The following is an 18,990-nucleotide window of genomic DNA, read 5'->3' on the forward strand; positions in this document are numbered from 1 at the left end:
TAATATCCTACTAGCGTGAATAAAGGCAAAACTTCCCTTCTGATCTTCAACAAGTATAACTGTTATTAAAGCTAAAGCCTCAACATTTGCACCATGCCACTATTAGGATGTAGCAGGGAACAGTTACAGTAGTACACCATAAAATCCATAATAATTGTTGTCCTATAACATTTCTGGCAAAGCATTTTCCAGTGCTGTCTTCCCATTCTGTCACCATCCACTTTGCAGACATTCAAAACTACCAGCAAACATTTCTGTGTCAAACAGTTCTACATCATTTGTGTTACAGTATTTAAAATATTGTTGTAGAGAGCTCCTACCTGGTAATATTTCCCATCAAATATTCTGATTCCAATTATGACTGCTGTTTCAGATTATGGTTGCTTTCCTGAAACTTAAAAAAAGGTGGCAGCATCTAAAGTTGCACGCAAATAGTTTGTGAGACTATGTATAGTTGTGCAGAGCAAGCCAAAACTAAGTAAATAAAGTAGTCTTTTTTTGTAGAAACTTTACAGCCCAGATCCCAAGGGCAAGATAAAGATTTTGGCATCTGAGAATAGTTAATTCAATCAGCACAACACTGAGAGACTGAAGAAAACAAGTATACACAGGCAAAAGTCTGGAGAGAATATACAAACCCCAGTCACCAAATGGAGGTCAGGACAGAGTCAACATATACCTCTCAACTGACCCTCATTTCATAGAATGCCCCTGATTTTGCTACGTTTTTTTTTTGGTCTGTTCCTTTATAAAATGTGTAGATTTGTGGCAAATCATTCAATATTGCAGTCATTAAATATTCTTCTAGAACCTTTCTTAATATGTAAGAGCAATGTTTATTCTCGCTCCCTGATTACGGCCCTTTCTTCCCCATTATTTTTTGGCTTTGTTCCTAATTCTTGACCTAAGAGGTGAACAGGTATGTCTCACACCCCAGCACTATGAGGTGGGAAACTTGAGCTCTGAGCTAACATGATACACAGATCTAAGCTAAAACAGGTGCCACCTGTTCAGAAGAGAAATTCAGCAAGGTTTAGCAGTGTGTTTTGTATGACCCGAACATTTAAACAAACAGCATGCCTGTTCATATTCGTTATAAGTTATAAAGCTGATTCCAAACTGGTATTGCACATACTTAACCAGCCATGCATACATAAGCAACCAGTATCATTAATAATAAAAGGTCCTGATTAAAATTACATGTTATCTTCTGTTAAATCACAAAAAATCTTTATAATGAGGCAAGATAACTTGTCTCTCTTACAGTTTCCAGAGTTTGCAAAAAAATAAATAAATAAATAAATAAATAGAAAGAAAATAAAAATACACTGCAGGAAGACCAGGCAGGTGTTCCTTAATGTGACACTAATTGTTTTCAAGAATATTCTTTAGAAAAATCAGCTGCAGGCAGTATATTCTAAAATGTCATCCTTTAGCCTATGTTACCAAGCTATATGGCTGCTTACTTTTCAATTTTTGCAAGTAATTCACTCCTTTGCTGCTTCCCATATAAAATTACTAAGATTAAGCATTATTTCTTCATTATTTCACCAGCAAGTTAGATTTTTGGCCATCTACAAGTGCTGTTTAAGAAAGGATTAACATAATGGCAGATATTCAAATAAGGACTTCCACAGTGAAATGTCTAGGAGCCCCAGTATGTAATTAGCATCTTTATCTACTTTGCAGAGGAGGAAAAATATTGATGCTGTTAGGACTGAATTAAACAAATGATTCCTTACTTCTGTAATATGCACCATCCACCCTTCTTGGCTGATGTACAACTAATAGAAAAGAACCATTCGTAACTAGCAGTAAACCAATGTCATAAGAAAAAGAGAGCTGCCAGCCTATCTTTGCCACATTGTTTCTAGCAGCTTACACTACAACGGCATGCCTTTGGTGAGCTGCCTTTATAATACTGTCTTTGTCTCCATGAGCACTATATATATATATATATATATATATATATATATATATATATATATATATATATATATATATATACTCAACTTCTGAGAGACTTGGTTGGCTACAATCACCTGCATTAGAAGCTGAAGTTAAGTGCAAACTTGCAGTATTGTATTTTAGTCTTCTGTTAAGTGCAAACTTGCAGTTTTAAAAGTACTGTATTTCATTTTTTCTGTTACCTAATTGTTTTCACTGAATAGTGTGCTGTCTGTCTCTCTGCTATAAGAGGGGGTGGTGGTCTTCTCACTTCTTTGTTATCTGATATTTAACTGTTAGCCTAGAGGGCTTCCTCTGTACTTAAGTGCTAGCCACAAAGTCTGAGAATTCATTTTATCCTCAACTTCTGAGAGACTTGGTTGGCTACATCACCTGCATTAGAAGCTGAAGTTAAGTGCAAACTTGCAGTATTGTATTTTAGTCTTCTGTTAAGTGCAAACTTGCAGTTTTAAAAGTACTGTATTTCATTTTTTCTGTTACCTAATTGTTTTCACTAAATAGTGTGCTGTATGTCTCTCTGCAGTTAGTTCCTTACCCACCCTCCCTGTTCTTGTCTTGGTGTTAGTGTTGTTGGCTCTGGAATTGCCTGCCCCTCCTATATGTCTGTATTTGAAAACTCCTCCTGGGTCCATCTCATTTGCTCATTTAACCGAGTACAGTGAGATCATATCCCAAGTCTAGTGGTCACTCTACTTAATACAGAGAGAAGATTTGAAAAGGCCAACCCACTTAGGTTCCTCCTTCCTCTCTCCTTGCACTTTACTAACAAAAAAATGCACTTCATTCATCTGCTTTTACTGTATTTGTGTTTCCTCCTACTTTATTTTGCTTTTGTGTCTTCTTAAAAGTACTGTTTTATTTATTCTGCAACATTTATTACTGCTTGGTAGTAGCCTAATTAAATTGTAACTGTTATTCTAAGTCTTTTGGTTTAAGCACTTGGGCTTCATACAGGTTGTTTTACATTAAGAAGGTTTGTGGTCTGCACTGTTGTGGCAGGACAGGTAGCTTACATCCTTCTAAGCTAGGAATTGCTGATTGAAGGTTCAGTGTCTGCTATTCTAATAGTGTATTAGTTCTGGTTTAAGCACTTGGGCTTCAGGCCAGTTATTCTACATTAAGAAGGTTTGTGGTCTGCACTCTTGTGGGAGGAGAGCCTGGATTCTGTCCTTCTGAGCTGATAATTTTTGGTCACAGGCTTATTGTGCCTGCTTATTTGAACTGTTTCTTTCTGAAATTGGTGCGCCTTGTTGCTGTAGCATAGACCAGATTCAGGCCTGCTGCGTCTAGCTTTGTTTGTATAACTTGAGCACTGATTCAGGCCATCTTTTTTTTGGAGAAGATCCCCCTGCACCCTAGTGGCAGGAGTGTGCAGTTAGAACTTGTCTGATTGAAGACTACTGGAACAGAGCTCAGTTTTGAGCTTTTTTCTGGTTAATTGGGTAACTTGTTTAAATCAGTTTGTTCGTTTTCTCTTGTTTTATATCCTCTTCTTCTTTCGGCTTTTCCCAGTTAGGGGTCACCACAGTGGATCACCTGTCTGCTCACGATCGTCAGTGCAGTTTTACGGTGTCGAGTTGCCAGCCCGGCGCCCAACCTTCCACAGAAGGCACACACACACACACACACACACACACACACACACACACACACACACACACACACACACACACACACACTCACACTCACATCTAAGGTCAATTTAGAGTGTCCAATCCACCTACAGCATGTCTTTGGGATGTGTGGAGGAAACCCATGCGACCATAGGGAGGACATGCAAACTCCGCACAGAAGGCACCCCAGCCGAGAATTGAACTTGAGAACCTCTTGCTATGAGGCGGCAACGCTAACCTCTGCACCACCATGGCTGCCCATTTCTATTGTTTTATATATATATATATATATATATATATATATATATATATATATATATACACATATATATATATATATATATATATATATATATATATATATATATATATATATATATATATATATATATATATATATATATATATATATATATATATATATATATATATATATATATATATATATATATATATATATAAAATGCACTTTATTCATCTGCTTTTACTGTATTTGTGTTTCTTCCTACTTTATTTCTAGGGGCATTGACTACAACTCTGATCTGAGATATATAACAATAAGTATCCTTTTCTGTGCATTTAAAGTGTTTTTTTGATTGTAGCTGCTTTATTTTCTGAAAAAAAAAAATATATATATACTTGTTCCCCACCTTTCTAAGCTAGTATAGTCCAGTTTTCAGGTTAGTGCTGAATTCAGGGAGGTGTTACAAATCTCTGTGTTTGCCCATACCTTACTTGGATAGAAAGAAGTTTATTAATCACCAAGACACAAATGGCACAGAGCGAAGCAGAAAGTAAATCCCAGAGGTATCCAAGTTCCAATACACCAATAGATCAATCGTTCTGTCTGGAATATAGACACTAAACTTGTAAATGAATGAAGATTTTTATTATTAGACAAGCACTTTTGCTATGAATAGCTTCTTCAGGTCTGTTCAATAGTAATACATTTAATTACCATATATATAGGTTTGGCATCGTTGTCGCCTCACAGTAAGACGTTGTCCTGTTCGATTCTTAGCTAAAGCGTCTTCTGTGTGGAGACATGCGTGAATGGGCATACCTTCGTTGAAGGTTGTGCGTCAGGGCTGGCAACTCGGTACGTAAAAATCTACTACCAATCATTAGCAGACCGGAGTTCTGCTGTGGCAACCCCTAACCGGGAAAAGCCGAAAGATACAACAACTGTTTACATGTAATGTACCTCTTAATCAGGCCATCCCTTTAACTTCGTCTGATCTTTGTGCAGTGCACTGTTACTTTACATGTAAAACTTCCCTTATTTGGTTTGCTGCAATGATACTTAACTGGTATCTAGATTGCCAAGCGCCTCATATTTTATTAACTTTATTACTGCATGCTGACAAAAAAAATTCATACTTTTGAAAGAAAATGTTTTTTTTCTAATTTTCTTTTAAGATACTACTATTTTGTGTTTTGGTTTAATTCAAATCATTTTGTACTTTAAAAACCATTCAGTTTATACATGCCAAATGGTCTTCCTTCAATAGCTTTCAGCCTCTTAACTCAAAAATCAAGTACAAACCCAAAAAGTAATGAGGAGCAAAGATCCCAAGTCAGAGAAAGATTTCAAATATTGCTGTTATATACTTACATAGTTACTGGACTAACAGAAGTCTGAAGTTATATGTCTGTCATTATTTTGTGACTACAATCTTCAGCTGTTTTACTGACTACTACATATTTTATGAGAAACGGGCAACAACATGAGTCAAAATCAGGGATAATTGGAGCTATATTTCCTTCACATTTGCTTTATTTTCTGGTACTCTAGATTTCTTAGAAGGATAAAAAAAGAGACAAAAATCCGTCCAATACAGTAAACTTTAATTAACAAAATTGAGTGTTTTTGTCTATTCAGAATACAGACTTTTTCAGAATGAATAAATGCAAGAAGACATACTTCCTTGTTTTTTTATTTTCTCCAAGTCTTGTGGGTTTCTAATATCATGATGGGAATGGACCCCATTCCTAAGTCAAAGTACAATTAAAGTTCATGAAATTAGTATTGTTTCAATCTTTGATGTTAGCCAGAAGTGCTCTTCGCAGCACCTGCAATAGGCCCAGTAATGACTCCTTCTGCAATTCGTATGGAGTTACATGTGTCGGTAACATATCTAAATATGATTGTGGATTCTTTTTTATAAGACTCGTTGCTCCTACTACTACTGGAACTGTCTAGGTATCTTTCTTCCACATTGCTCTCATTTCTGCCTGCAAATCCTGGTAATTTATGATTTAGTGTCTCTCTGTATGCAATACAGTGTAGTTACTGTGTGTAGTGATTTTAATGATCAGTGCTGGTTTTGTCATCTTTTCATGGATTGCTTTTTCTTGCATCTGTCTTTTGAACTGTTGGTAATGGGTGATCTCATGTGATATAAACTTCATAATTTTGTATGATGCTTTGTGGCTCATGTTTAAAGTGTCTTTCAGCTCATAAAATTTTATAATGTTTGCACAATCCCCAGTGCAACTGTCTTGTTGTTATTAATATTAATTAATTAATTAATTAATTACTTATTATTATTATAATTGTCATTATGCCTTTCAGTATACAGTCTTTCTGCCATTAGTATGTCACAACCAGCAACAAGGTGTGCCACTGTTTCCAAATCTGTTTTACAAAACCCACATTTGTCTGTTTCCCCCACATGTTTAATGTACTTTGTATACCAACATGTACATAGTCCACTATCTTGGGCTGCCAATATTAACCTTTCACCTTTTGGTGGGGGGTGTATGTGGTGGTGCAGCAGTTAGCATTGTCACCTCACAGCAAGGTTCTCCAATTCAATTCTTGGCTGGGGTGCCTTCTGTGTAGAGTCTGCATATCCTCTCTGTAGTTGCATGGGTTTCCTCTGGGTGCTCCGGTTTCCTCCCACATTCCAAAGACATGCAGTAGGTGGATTGGACACTCTTAAATTGGCCGTAAGTGTGTGTGTCTGTGTGTGTGTGTGTGTGTGTGTGTGTGTGTGTGTGTGTGTGTGTGTGTGTGTGTGTGTGTGTGTGTGTGTCTGTGTGTGTCTGTGTGTGTCTGTGTGTCTGTGTGTGTGTCTGTGTGTGTGTGTGTTACAGATGAACAACCATGGCAGGACTAGCCACCTGGCAGTGTAAACCTTGACTCAAGATGATTGTCACTGTTGAAAGTGAAACCCTGACCCCATGTGCAAAATGGGAAAAAAGGATTGAGGATGGATGGATGGATCTTTGGTTTGAATTTGCCTCTCCTTAACCATTCCTGTGTTTGATCCTGATCAACATGATGTTGTTCCAAGAGTTTTCTGTACTTGCAACTATATTTATGCATTTTCCACATTTCTTGCTTTCTCATCTGATCCTTCACCTTCTTTTGTTTTTTGGCACGTTAAGTTGCTGCCTGATTTTTATCTACTTCTGGTTTGATTTCCATTCCCGCTCGACAACAATATGCTTCTGCTAGACTAAGCAGGGAAGTCATCTAAGATTTATGCTCCTCATGTTTCAAAACTTTCACTATGTTTGGGTCTTGTAAGGTCAGCAGATATGTATGCAGTCCCACAACTGCAGATCTGTACATATAATCAATTTCAAGGAGACCCATTCCTCCTTCAGAACAGCAAATATATAATTTTGGTATGCACTGAGTTTTATAAATCATTTCATGAGCATGAAGCATCCTTCTTGTTTTCTTTTCTAATCTATCCAACTCCTTTTAGGGCCAGTCTATCACTCCAAAACTGTAAGTTAGGAAAGGAAGGGCAAATTGTTCCTAGATGTAAACTCTGTTTTAAATATTAATTTAAGTCTTCTAAAATATTCCTTACTGAGTTTTATTTGCATTTGTTCATGTTTTATTTTTGATCTTTCATCAATTCCCAACTATTTATACACTCCCTCTTGCTCAAGTTCTTTTATATCACATTCTATTTTTTTATTTTGTTTTATTTTATTTGACAATTGTTAACCAGGTTAGTCCAACAAAGCCAAGAGCTCATTTTCATTGGCGACCTGAGGAGAAAAGCTCCATCCAGTACAGAAACAATTTAAATACATTAGCAAAATACAGTATATAAGCTACAATACATTTGAGTAGAGAACATAATTTTTTTTTGTACAGCAAGAATAAATCTGAGGGTTGTATATAGATCATACAGCAATTGAATTTTCAAACACAATGATATTGTTTTAAGAGATATAATTCTAATATAGAGAGAGGAGTTTAAAGTAGAACTGAAAAATATATACGTATATACATGTGATGTAGAGGTCGAGTCAGTGAGTGTATATCTTTTAGTGAGAGTATGTGTAACGAGAGAGAAAAATAAGCTATGGTGGAGTGAGATATCTGTGTAATAAGAGGGATAATATAAAAGTGTAGTAGGTTAGGTAGGGTCCAGACAGGGACAGGACTTGGTGTTAGACAAGTGTAGTCTACATTCCTTAAAATGTTTTGGGTGAGGAAATGAATGTTATATATAAAGGGAGATTATTCCACGCTTGTGCTACAGTGCATTTATATAATAGCATACCGACATTTTTGAGAGGCTGATAAATATCTAGGAGTTGCTGATTGGATGTGCGGAGTGGGGGTGTAAGAGGATACAAGGGAAGAGAGGGATGGGCAGGTGGATGGTTTGTGTAATATTGCGTGTCGTGTGTGATTTGAAATTGTGATATTAGGAGCAGTTGGGGGAATTCCAGCCATTGAAGAGAGTCGAGTACAAGATAGTGGTAAGAGTTGTAAGGGGAGTTGTTGGCAAATCTCTCTATTTTGTGATATGTTTGATGGAGTTTAGATAAGGTGGTAGACAGTATGTTAGTTAGGATTGGGGCAGCATAGAGGAGAGAGGGGAGGAGGTGAGCCTGTGCCAGAGACAGTTTAAGATTTGAAGTAAGAACTTTTCTGTTTCAGTAGAGTAGTCCACGTTTTTGGTATTTTATTTTAATATTTTGAAGGATATGCAAGTTGAATTTTAGTCTGTCATCTATGATGGTGTCAAGGAGCTTAGTGTGGGGTTCAGGTTGAATGATGGCCTTATCGGCAGATGTGATGACAAAAGTTGATTTATGATTAGAGAGAGAATGAGGTAGAAAAAGCAGGAGTTTAGTTTTGGGGGGTTTAAGATGAGCTGATTGTCTGACAGCCACTTTTCAATGGATAGAAAGTAGTCTTGGATATGACCATGGAGGTCTGGGATATTGTTGGAAATAGAGATGAGTGTGGAATTGTCAGCATATTGAATAAGGGAGGATTGTTTGCAGGCTGTGTGGAGATCATTAGTGAAAATATTAAGTAGGGGAAGGCCTAGAATGGAACCCCGGGGTACACCAGATGTGATGGGAAGGGAGGGGGAGCAAGGGGTTAGCCATTTGACAGATTGTTCTCCATTGGAGAGGTAACTAGAGAACTTGCTAAGGGAAGGATCAGGGAGATTAAGGTTAGCCAGTTTTGATAAGAGAATAGGGTGAGAGACCATGTCAAAGGCTTTGGAGACGTCAAGGAAAAGGCAGATTACAAGTTGGTTATTATCTCTGGCCTCAGCTACTGCATGAGTAAATGATAAGAGTGCGGTGGGGCACAATCTTGCCCAAACTGATTTTTTTGATGCTGCAGCTTTCCTGCTTTAAAGGTTGCTTTTGCACATTTATCAAGACCAAATTACATCCTTATAGCATCTGAAAAAGTTTTGACTACTTGCAGTTGTGCTTTCAATTCTTCATCTGATGAGCTATACAGTTTTAAATCATCGACAAAGAGAAGATGAGAAGTCTTTATATTTTGTTGCTTTATGGGAGCCAAATTATAGCCATGACCTAATCTGTTAAGCAGACAGCTTAATGGGTTAAGGACAAGGCAAAAGAGCAACGGTGATAGAGAGTCACCCTGGAATATCCCCCTTTGAATTTTTATTCATGGAATAATAATTTGTCCTTTATCATGACTTAACTGCAGAGTGGTTTGCCACTGTTTCATGGTCGCTGTAATGTAGTTTATCAGTATTGGGTGTATCATTTTTAAGCACTCCTATATCCATGAATGTGGGAAACTGTCAAATGTTTTTTGTAGTCTAGCCATGCCATACTTAGATTCATCCCCTTTTTACAGTTTTTCACTATGACTTTATTGAACAAAAAATAATCCTTTGTTCAATATGACTTTCTTTTATTACCTTTTTGTTCTTTTGCTATAATTGAGTTTTCTTCTAAATGACTATAAATTCTGTCTGCATCAATTCTGGTGTATAGTTTATATGTCATCAGAAGGCAAGTTACTGGGGGTCTATATTATATTCTCGAAAGCTGACAATATCGAAGCTGATATTGTCGACATGAGAATAGCAGAAGCGCACATCGAACGTGTAAACGGAAATCTCCGTAAGGGGAGATTTCTGTTTACTGCAATGTAGTGCAGTCTCAGAGTTGGCATATTTTTAAGTAGCAGGGGGTGTGGGGGGTACAGGGGGCTTACCCCCTGCTTAAACCCGTTAGGGTACTTTTTTCTTTCTTTTTTTTTTTTTGTTGTTTTTATAAGTTCGACGTTTGAAGACATCGACCATATGGTGTTCGATGTTTTCAACCGTCGATCTTATAATATAGACCCAGTTATTGGTTTATAGATTTAGGGTAGCTTGCAGGTTCGCTCGGAGCATTGTTTGTCCTGTTGTTAACCATGCTAGTGTCTGTTTGGGGTGCGCATATAAATAGTTCTTACTCATGGCTAAATCTTCATGCAAAGATGTCAATACTTGTAGCCAGAAGTTAGATACTGCATCTGGGCCTGGGATTTTCCAGTTAGAAGCTTTTCATACCTTTATTTCAGTCTCTCTGGCTGTTACTTCATCCCATTTCAAATCCTGTACCTTTGAACTTTTTGTTCTTTCCTTTACTTCTTCTATCCATTTAATATCTTTGTTATATATCTTTCAATTCCTTTTACCTTGCTTCCCAATTCTCTATAAAACTTTTTTGGGTCATCAATAAATTGGTTATTTTGTACCTTTCTTTATCTACACATCTTCATATTTTTTTCTGTCTGTGCTGATATTCTTAGTTTATTACTTGCAACAGTACATGATAAATCCTGGTCTGTTATGATACTGCGCATTGCATTTATCATGTCTATCTTTCTGAGTATTTTTGTTGATCTGTTCTCTCGTCTATCAATGACACTTCTTCTATTAATTGCTTTATAGTTTTCTCTATTCGATACCTCCATGATGGCATTCAATTTCTTCCTGTCATTTTGCTTACTACCCTGTGTTCTTGAGGTCAGAGTATCTGTTATTAATTTGGTTGCACAGTAATGTATCCTATTTACTTGGACTTCCACGGTGGTGCAGTGGTAGCGCTGTTGCCCCAGAGCAAGAGGTTCTCCCATTCCATTCTCGGCTGGAGTGCGGGGAGTGCCTTCTGTGTGGAGTCTGCATGTCCTCCCCGTGGTTGGGTGGGCGTTTGAAAGACATGCGTAAACGGGCATGCCTTTGTTAAAGGTCGAACGTCGAGCTGGCACCTTGGCGTTCGTGAAAATCTACTGCCAGTTATTAGCGGACCGGAGTTCCGCTGTGGTGAAATACAACAACAACATATCACATGAATTTCTATGGACAGTCCTAATTACTGTGTTCATTTGTTTTATCAAACTTCTAACTTTTTGGGTTTTATTGATTCTGCAGTCTATTTCTTTCATTGATCTTAATATGTCTATCCATCTCTATTAAATCAAACAACTCTTTTGTTAGATTAGACTTCCTTATATAGTGAGCAGTCACATGATGTGTTATGTGAATGCAGCTACTTAATATTCATTTCCTTATTTTTCAACATTCAGGCTATAAAGGTAGTGTTGTTAATATCTGGAGGTTACACCAATTAAAGTCCAAAATGGATGCAGTGGTAGAAATAAACCAACAAACCAAAAACAACTATGTTGGCAGAATGAGAGACAAAAGGCAAAAAACACCTTCTTTAGTGAAAAAAATGCTTTAATGTCACTTTCGTCTCAAAGAGACTTCATCTGGAGGTTAGTTGGCATTCAAAGTCAGTTGCCAAAACAGTTTCTTTCTCAGTAAGAAATTAGTCCAGCCCCACCTCTGGGGTTACATTTAATATCTTCCATGTAAAAAAGACAATTTTATTAAAATCAGAGCACAATTCCACATGTCTAGCTAAAGCATTGTTCTTATCCTGTTTTAATAACATGAATATGCTGATAAAGCCTTACTTTGAGACATCTCACAGTTTTTCCTATATAAAAGCTCCTTACTTTGAGACATTTCACAGTTTTTCCTATATAAATCTCAGAACACAATAAACAGGTTTTGACACATACCTCTGCCTCTGTGGTGCATTTGTACCAGCTTTTGACAAACAATATTGTAGGTTTACGTCCAATAGACACAAAAGTGGCTCCTCTGGTATATTCCTGACCTAACCATTCCATGGCTTACTATGTATCAACAGTGTACACTTGAGACTCACACTTATTTTTCCCACACTTTCCTCCATCATAAATTATTCATAGGTTCATTGGTTCATAGGTAGGTACTAGGCTATTGGCCACTGTTTCATGGTCGCTGTAATGTAGTTTATCAGTATTGGGTGTATCATTTTTAAGCACTCCTATATCCATGAATGTGGGAAACTGTCAAATGTTTTTTGTAGTCTAGCCATGCCATACTTAGATTCATCCCCTTTTTACAGTTTTTCACTATGACTTTATTGAACAAAAAAATAATCCTTTGTTCAATATGACTTTCTTTTATTACCTTTTTGTTCTTTTGCTATAATTGAGTTTTCTTCTAAATGACTATAAATTCTGTCTGCATCAATTCTGGTGTATAGTTTATATGTCATCAGAAGGCAAGTTACTGGGGGTCTATATTATATTCTCGAAAGCCGACAATATCGAAGCTGATATTGTCGACATGAGAATAGCAGAAGCGCACATCGAACGTGTAAACGGAAATCTCCGTAAGGGGAGATTTCTGTTTACTGCAATGTAGTGCAGTCTCAGAGTTGGCATATTTTTAAGTAGCAGGGGGTGTGGGGGGTACAGGGGGCTTACCCCCTGCTTAAACCCGTTAGGGTACTTTTTTCTTTCTTTTTTTTTGTTGTTTTTATAAGTTCAACGTTTGAAGACATCGACCATATGGTGTTCGATGTTTTCAACCGTCGATCTTATAATATAGACCCAGTTATTGGTTTATAGATTTAGGGTAGCTTGCAGGTTCGCTCGGAGCATTGTTTTTCCTGTTGTTAACCATGCTAGTGTCTGTTTGGGGTGCGCATATAAATAGTTCTTACTCATGGCTAAATCTTCATGCAAAGATGTCAATACTTGTAGCCAGAAGTTAGATACTGCATCTGGGCCTGGGATTTTCCAGTTAGAAGCTTTTCATACCTTTATTTCAGTCTCTCTCTCTCTGGCTGTTACTTCATCCCATTTCAAATCCTGTACCTTTGAACTTTTTGTTCTTTCCTTTACTTCTTCTATCCATTTAATATCTTTGTTATATATCTTTCAATTCCTTTTACCTTGCTTCCCAATTCTCTATAAAACTTTTTTGGGTCATCAATAAATTGGTTATTTTGTACCTTTCTTTATCTACACATCTTCAAATTTTTTTCTGTCTGTGCTGATATTTTTAGTTTATTACTTGCAACAGTACATGATAAATCCTGGTCTGTTATGATACTGCGCATTGCATTTATCATGTCTATCTTTCTGAGTATTTTTGTTGATCTGTTCTCTCGTCTATCAATGACACTTCTTGTATTAATTGCTTTATAGTTTTCTCTATTCGATACCTCCATGATGGCATTCAATTTCTTCCTGTCATTTTGCTTACTATCCTGTGTTCTTGAGGTCAGAGTATCTGTTATTAATTTGGTTGCACAGTAATGTATCCTATTTACTTGGACTTCCACGGTGGTGCAGTGGTAGCGCTGTTGCCTCAGAGCAAGAGGTTCTCCCATTCCATTCTCGGCTGGAGTGCGGGGAGTGCCTTCTGTGTGGAGTCTGCATGTCCTCCCCGTGGTTGGGTGGGCGTTTGAAAGACATGCGTAAACGGGCGTGCCTTTGTTAAAGGTCGAACGTCGAGCTGGCACCTTGGCGTTCGTGAAAATCTACTGCCAATTATTAGCGGACCGGAGTTCCGCTGTGGTGACCCCTAACCGAGAAAAGCTGAAATACAACAACAACATATCACATGAATTTCTATGGACAGTCCTAATTACTGTGTTCATTTGTTTTATCAAACTTCTAACTTTTTGGGTTTTATTGATTCTGCAGTCTATTTCTTTCATTGATCTTAATATGTCTATCCATCTCTATTAAATCAAACAACTCTTTTGTTAGATTAGACTTCCTTATATAGTGAGCAGTCACATGATGTGTTATGTGAATGCAGCTACTTAATATTCATTCCCTTATTTTTCAACATTCAGGCTATAAAGGTAGTGTTGTTAATATCTGGAGGTTACACCAATAAAAGTCCAAAATGGATGCAGTGGTAGAAATAAACCAATAAACCAAAAACAACTATGTTGGCAGAATGAGAGACAAAAGGCAAAAAACGCCTTCTTTAGTGAAAAAAATGCTTTAATGTCACTTTCGTCTCAAAGAGACTTCATCTGGAGGTTAGTTGGCATTCAAAGTCAATTGCCAAAACAGTTTCTTTCTCAGTAAGAAATTAGTCCAGCCCCACCTCCGGGGTTACATTTAATATCTTCCATGTAAAAAAGACAAATTTATTAAAATCAGAGCACAATTCCACATGTCTAGCTAAAGCATTGTTCTTATCCTGTTTTAATAACATGAATATGCTGATAAAGCCTTACTTTGAGATATCTCACAGTTTTTCCTATATAAAAGCTCCTTACTTTGAGACATCTCACAGTTTTTCCTATATAAATCTCAGAACACAATAAACAGGTTTTGACACATACCTCTGCCTCTGTGATGCATTTGTACCAACTTTTGACAAACAATATTGTAGGTTTACGTCCAATAGACACAAAAGTATATTCCTGACCTGACCATTCCATGGCTTACTATGTATCAACAGTGTACACTTGAGACTCACACTTATTTTTCCCACACTTTCCTCCATCATAAATTATTCATAGGTTCATTGGTTCATAGGTAGGTACTAAGCTATTGGCCCGAGGGCCTACGTAAGCCTAGCCAACAAGGTTCCCTGGCTTACGCCACCCAAGAAAGTTATTTTCCTGTGCCACTGTCGAGCAGAGACACAGAAGTGATCCCTGGGGTGTATTTCCTATTTCCCATCCACTCATCAAGATTTTTCTTGAAGAGTGCTAATAAAGAACTTTGCTTGACATAGATGGGTAGCCTGTTCCAGAGTATGGGAAGTCTCTGGGACAGGAATCTATCCCTCCAGCATGTCCTGTTTATTGTAGTGGCAAGGTTTAGGTCCATTAGAGTGTGTAGCTCGGAGGGATTGGGATTTCTTTAGGTGTAGCATGTCCAACATCTCTGGGTTTGACATAGCTTTATATGTTAGGCAAAGATCACCTCAAAGTAGGCGATATGCTACAGAGTAAAGCTGGAGTTTTTTGAGATGGTCAGTGTAGGGCATCTGTTTGAGGCCAGTAATCCTCTTTGTGAGGTACTTCTGTGGCCTTTCCAGCTGCTGCAAATGTCTTGTGAGGTACATTCCAAAAGGGGCGTTGTACTCTAAAATGGGTCTAATGAGTGTCGAGTAGAGGGGAACAATGACCTCTTTTTTTCCTGGATGAGAGCCCTTTTATGATGAGGTGTGCCACTTAGAAGGACTTCTTGACTACTGTGGTGATGTGACTATCAAAGGACAGACTACTGTCCACCTGTGTCCCAAGGTCTCTTATCACACATTTGGTGTTAAGTAGACTGCTGTCTATGTAGTAGTTCATGGGTACAGAGTTTTTACCAAAGGGGATGACAATGCACTTTTTGGCATTGAGCTTGAGGCCATGGCTCTGACACCAGGCATCTGTCTCAGTGAGGCCCTTCTGTAGGATTTCCACATCATTTGGGGACTCGACTATGGCTCCTAGTTTGCAGTCATCTGTGAACTTCATTAGCCAGAGGCCTTCTGTGTTAGCCTGTACTTCAGAGAAGTAGATATCAAACAGGAGAGGTCCCAGGACTGAACCCTGTGGTACTCCACTTGTCACTGGTTTGAAGTTAGATTTGGAGTGTGCAATTTTTACAGTGTGGGTTCTGTCAGTGAGCCAGCTGGCAACCCATCTTGTGACATAGGGATTTATACCTAGTTTAGAGAGTTTAGCTATAATTCCAGAATAGGCGATGGTGTCAAAAGCTTTGGTGAGGTCAAGATAGGCTGTGTGAACCACCATACCCTCATCTACAGCTTTGGTGACTGCCTCAAAGAAGTTGGTCAGGTTCAGGAGGCATGATCTGCCTTTCACAAACCCGAACTGAGTGGGATCCAAAGTTTGGAGGTTACCAATGTCTTTGTTTATGAGTTCCATGATGATACGTTCCATGGCCTTGCAGACCAGGCTTATCAGGCTAATAGGGCGATAGTTCCCAGGATCAGTGGTGGCTCCCCCTTTGTGGAGTGGGATAACTGTTGCTGTACACCATTCAGTGGGCACAAAGCCTGATGTGAGGCCATGATTGAACATGGTGCTTAGGTGGGGAGCCAGTTCGGTCTGAAGTTCGTGTAAAATGCAGACTGGGATGTTGTCCGGTCCCGTGAATGCTGTGTTTTTGGCTTTAGAGAGTGCAGCTTTTACCTGTGTAGTTGTGATTACAGGGACAATGCATTCTTCCTGTATAGATATGGGCCATTTAGGGGGTGGGGGGGTAAAGTTACCACTGAACCTATCTGCCAGGATGTTGGCAATATCAGTTGTTTCTGTAATTTTCGTGCCATTGTGCTGTAAGTCAGAGCAGATCTGGGTGTTGCCATTGAGATTCTTGACATAGCTATAGAATACTTTGTGGTTGTCCTTAGAATCAGTGGTGATTTTGTTTTTGTAGCTAACTTTGGAGGATCTTATAAGGGATCTCAGCTTCTTACTGAGGCTGACCAAGGAGCTCCTCCACTCATGGAAATTTACTCTGTTTTTCAACAATGTCTTCCTTATGTTGTACAGTTTATTTATGGCAGGGGACCATCAGATTGTCTTCCTTTTTTTGGAGGATAGCGTTTTGGTTCTGTTTGGGATAGCACGATACATGCACTTGTGTAAGTGTTTATAGAGTGCATTTGTGTAGGATTCAGCAGTCATAACTGTATTTTCCATCTGCATGGGTGTCATGAAGTTCACCACTTCTGTCTTAAGAAGCATGAAGTTGGCTTTGGAGACATTTTTTACTGTGGTTTCCTTAATGGGGGGTGGGGACGGGATGTGGAAATCAAGGGTGATTGGCTTATGGTCAGATCGGACCAATGAGGAGTTGACTTCAGATGTGGAACACCGGTCACTCATGTTGGTAATGACTAGGTCTAGGATATTGTTGCCCCTGGTGGGAGTGTGGATAAGTTGATCCAGGGCACTTGAGTTTATGAATTCCAGAAAGCGTTCCATATGCATTAGTGTTCTTGAGGTGCATACTGTCAACTCAACATATATGTCTTGCATCTCCAGCATTGTACTGTAGTACAGCACACATAACCAGTGATCAGAATCATATTCTTAGCATGCTAAGTACTAGTTCCATGATGCTATGTGTCGATATATGTACAGTGTACTGAGACATTAGAGAGAATGAGATGCTATACAAAACATTACTCAAGTTAGAGTCACACAGTACAACCAAAGGATCTTTACTAAGAGATTGTATTTTACATCCTCGAAATAATAAATGAAGAAGAATTGTATGTGACAGTGTGTTATTTCAAAATGAGAACAGTAGACCATGAGTAGTTTGTTGTACAGAATATAGGTGCCAGTTTCACTTATGTTAATACAGATGCCAGTTTTTCTCTAAACTTTCAGTGAATCTGTTTTTATTTATTATATTCAGAGCAGATCTGGGTGTGTCTAGCTAAAGCATTGTTCTTATCCTGTTTTAATAACATGAATATGCTGATAAAGCCTTACTTTGAGATATCTCACAGTTTTTCCTATATAAAAGCTCCTTACTTTGAGACATCTCACAGTTTTTCCTATATAAATCTCAGAACACAATAAACAGGTTTTGACACATACCTCTGCCTCTGTGGTGCATTTGTACCAGCTTTTGACAAACAATATTGTAGGTTTACGTCCAATAGACACAAAAGTGGCTCCTCTGGTATATTCCTGACCTAACCATTCCATGGCTTACTATGTATCAACAGTGTACACTTGAGACTCACACTTATTTTTCCCACACTTTCCTCCATCATAAATTATTCATAGGTTCATTGGTTCATAGGTAGGTACTAGGCTATTGGCCCGAGGGCCTACGTAAGCCTAGCCAACAGGGTTCCCTAGCTTACGCCACCCAAGAAAGTTATTTTCCTGTGCCACTGTCGAGCAGAGACACAGAAGTGATCCCTGGGGTGTATTTCCTATTTCCCATCCACTCATCAAGATTTTTCTTGAAGAGTGCTAATAAAGAACTTTGCTTGACATAGATGGGTAGCCTGTTCCAGAGTATGGGAAGTCTCTGGGACAGGAATCTATCCCTCCAGCATGTCCTGTTTATTGTGGTGGCAAGGTTTAGGTCCATTAGAGTGTGTAGCTCGGAGGGATTGGGATTTCTTTAGGTGTAGCATGTCCAACATCTCTGGGTTTGACATAGCTTTATATGTTAGGCAAAGATCACCTCAAAGTAGGCGATATGTTACAGAGTAAAGCTGGAGTTTTTTGAGATGGTCAGTGTAGGGCATCTGTTTGAGGCCAGTAATCCTCTTTGTGAGGTACTTCTGTGGCCTTTCCAGCTGCTGCAAATGTCTTGTGAGGTACATTCCAAAAGGGGCGTTGTACTCTAAAATGGGTCTAATGAGTGTCGAGTAGAGGGGAACAATTACCTTTTTTTTCCTGGATGAGAGCCCTTTTATGATGAGGTGTGCCACTTAGAAGGACTTCTTGACTACTGTGGTAATGTGACTATCAAAGGACAGACTACTGTCCACCTGTGTCCCAAGGTCTCTTATCACACATTTGGTGTTAAGTAGACTGCTGTCTATGTAGTAGTTCATGGGTACAGAGTTTTTACCAAAGGGGATGACAATGCACTTTTTGGCATTGAGCTTGAGGCCATGGCTCTGACACCAGGCATCTGTCTCAGTGAGGCCCTTCTGTAGGATTTCCACATCATTTGGGGACTCGACTATGGCTCCTAGTTTGCAGTCATCTGTGAACTTCATTAGCCAGAGGCCTTCTGTGTTAGCCTGTACTTCAGAGAAGTAGATATCAAACAGGAGAGGTCCCAGGACTGAACCCT

The sequence above is a fragment of the Protopterus annectens genome, chromosome 14.part0, assembly GCF_019279795.1.
Source record: "Protopterus annectens isolate FY-2018-M chromosome 14.part0, PAN1.0, whole genome shotgun sequence".
In the NCBI taxonomy this organism is placed as follows: Eukaryota; Metazoa; Chordata; order Ceratodontiformes; family Protopteridae; genus Protopterus; species Protopterus annectens.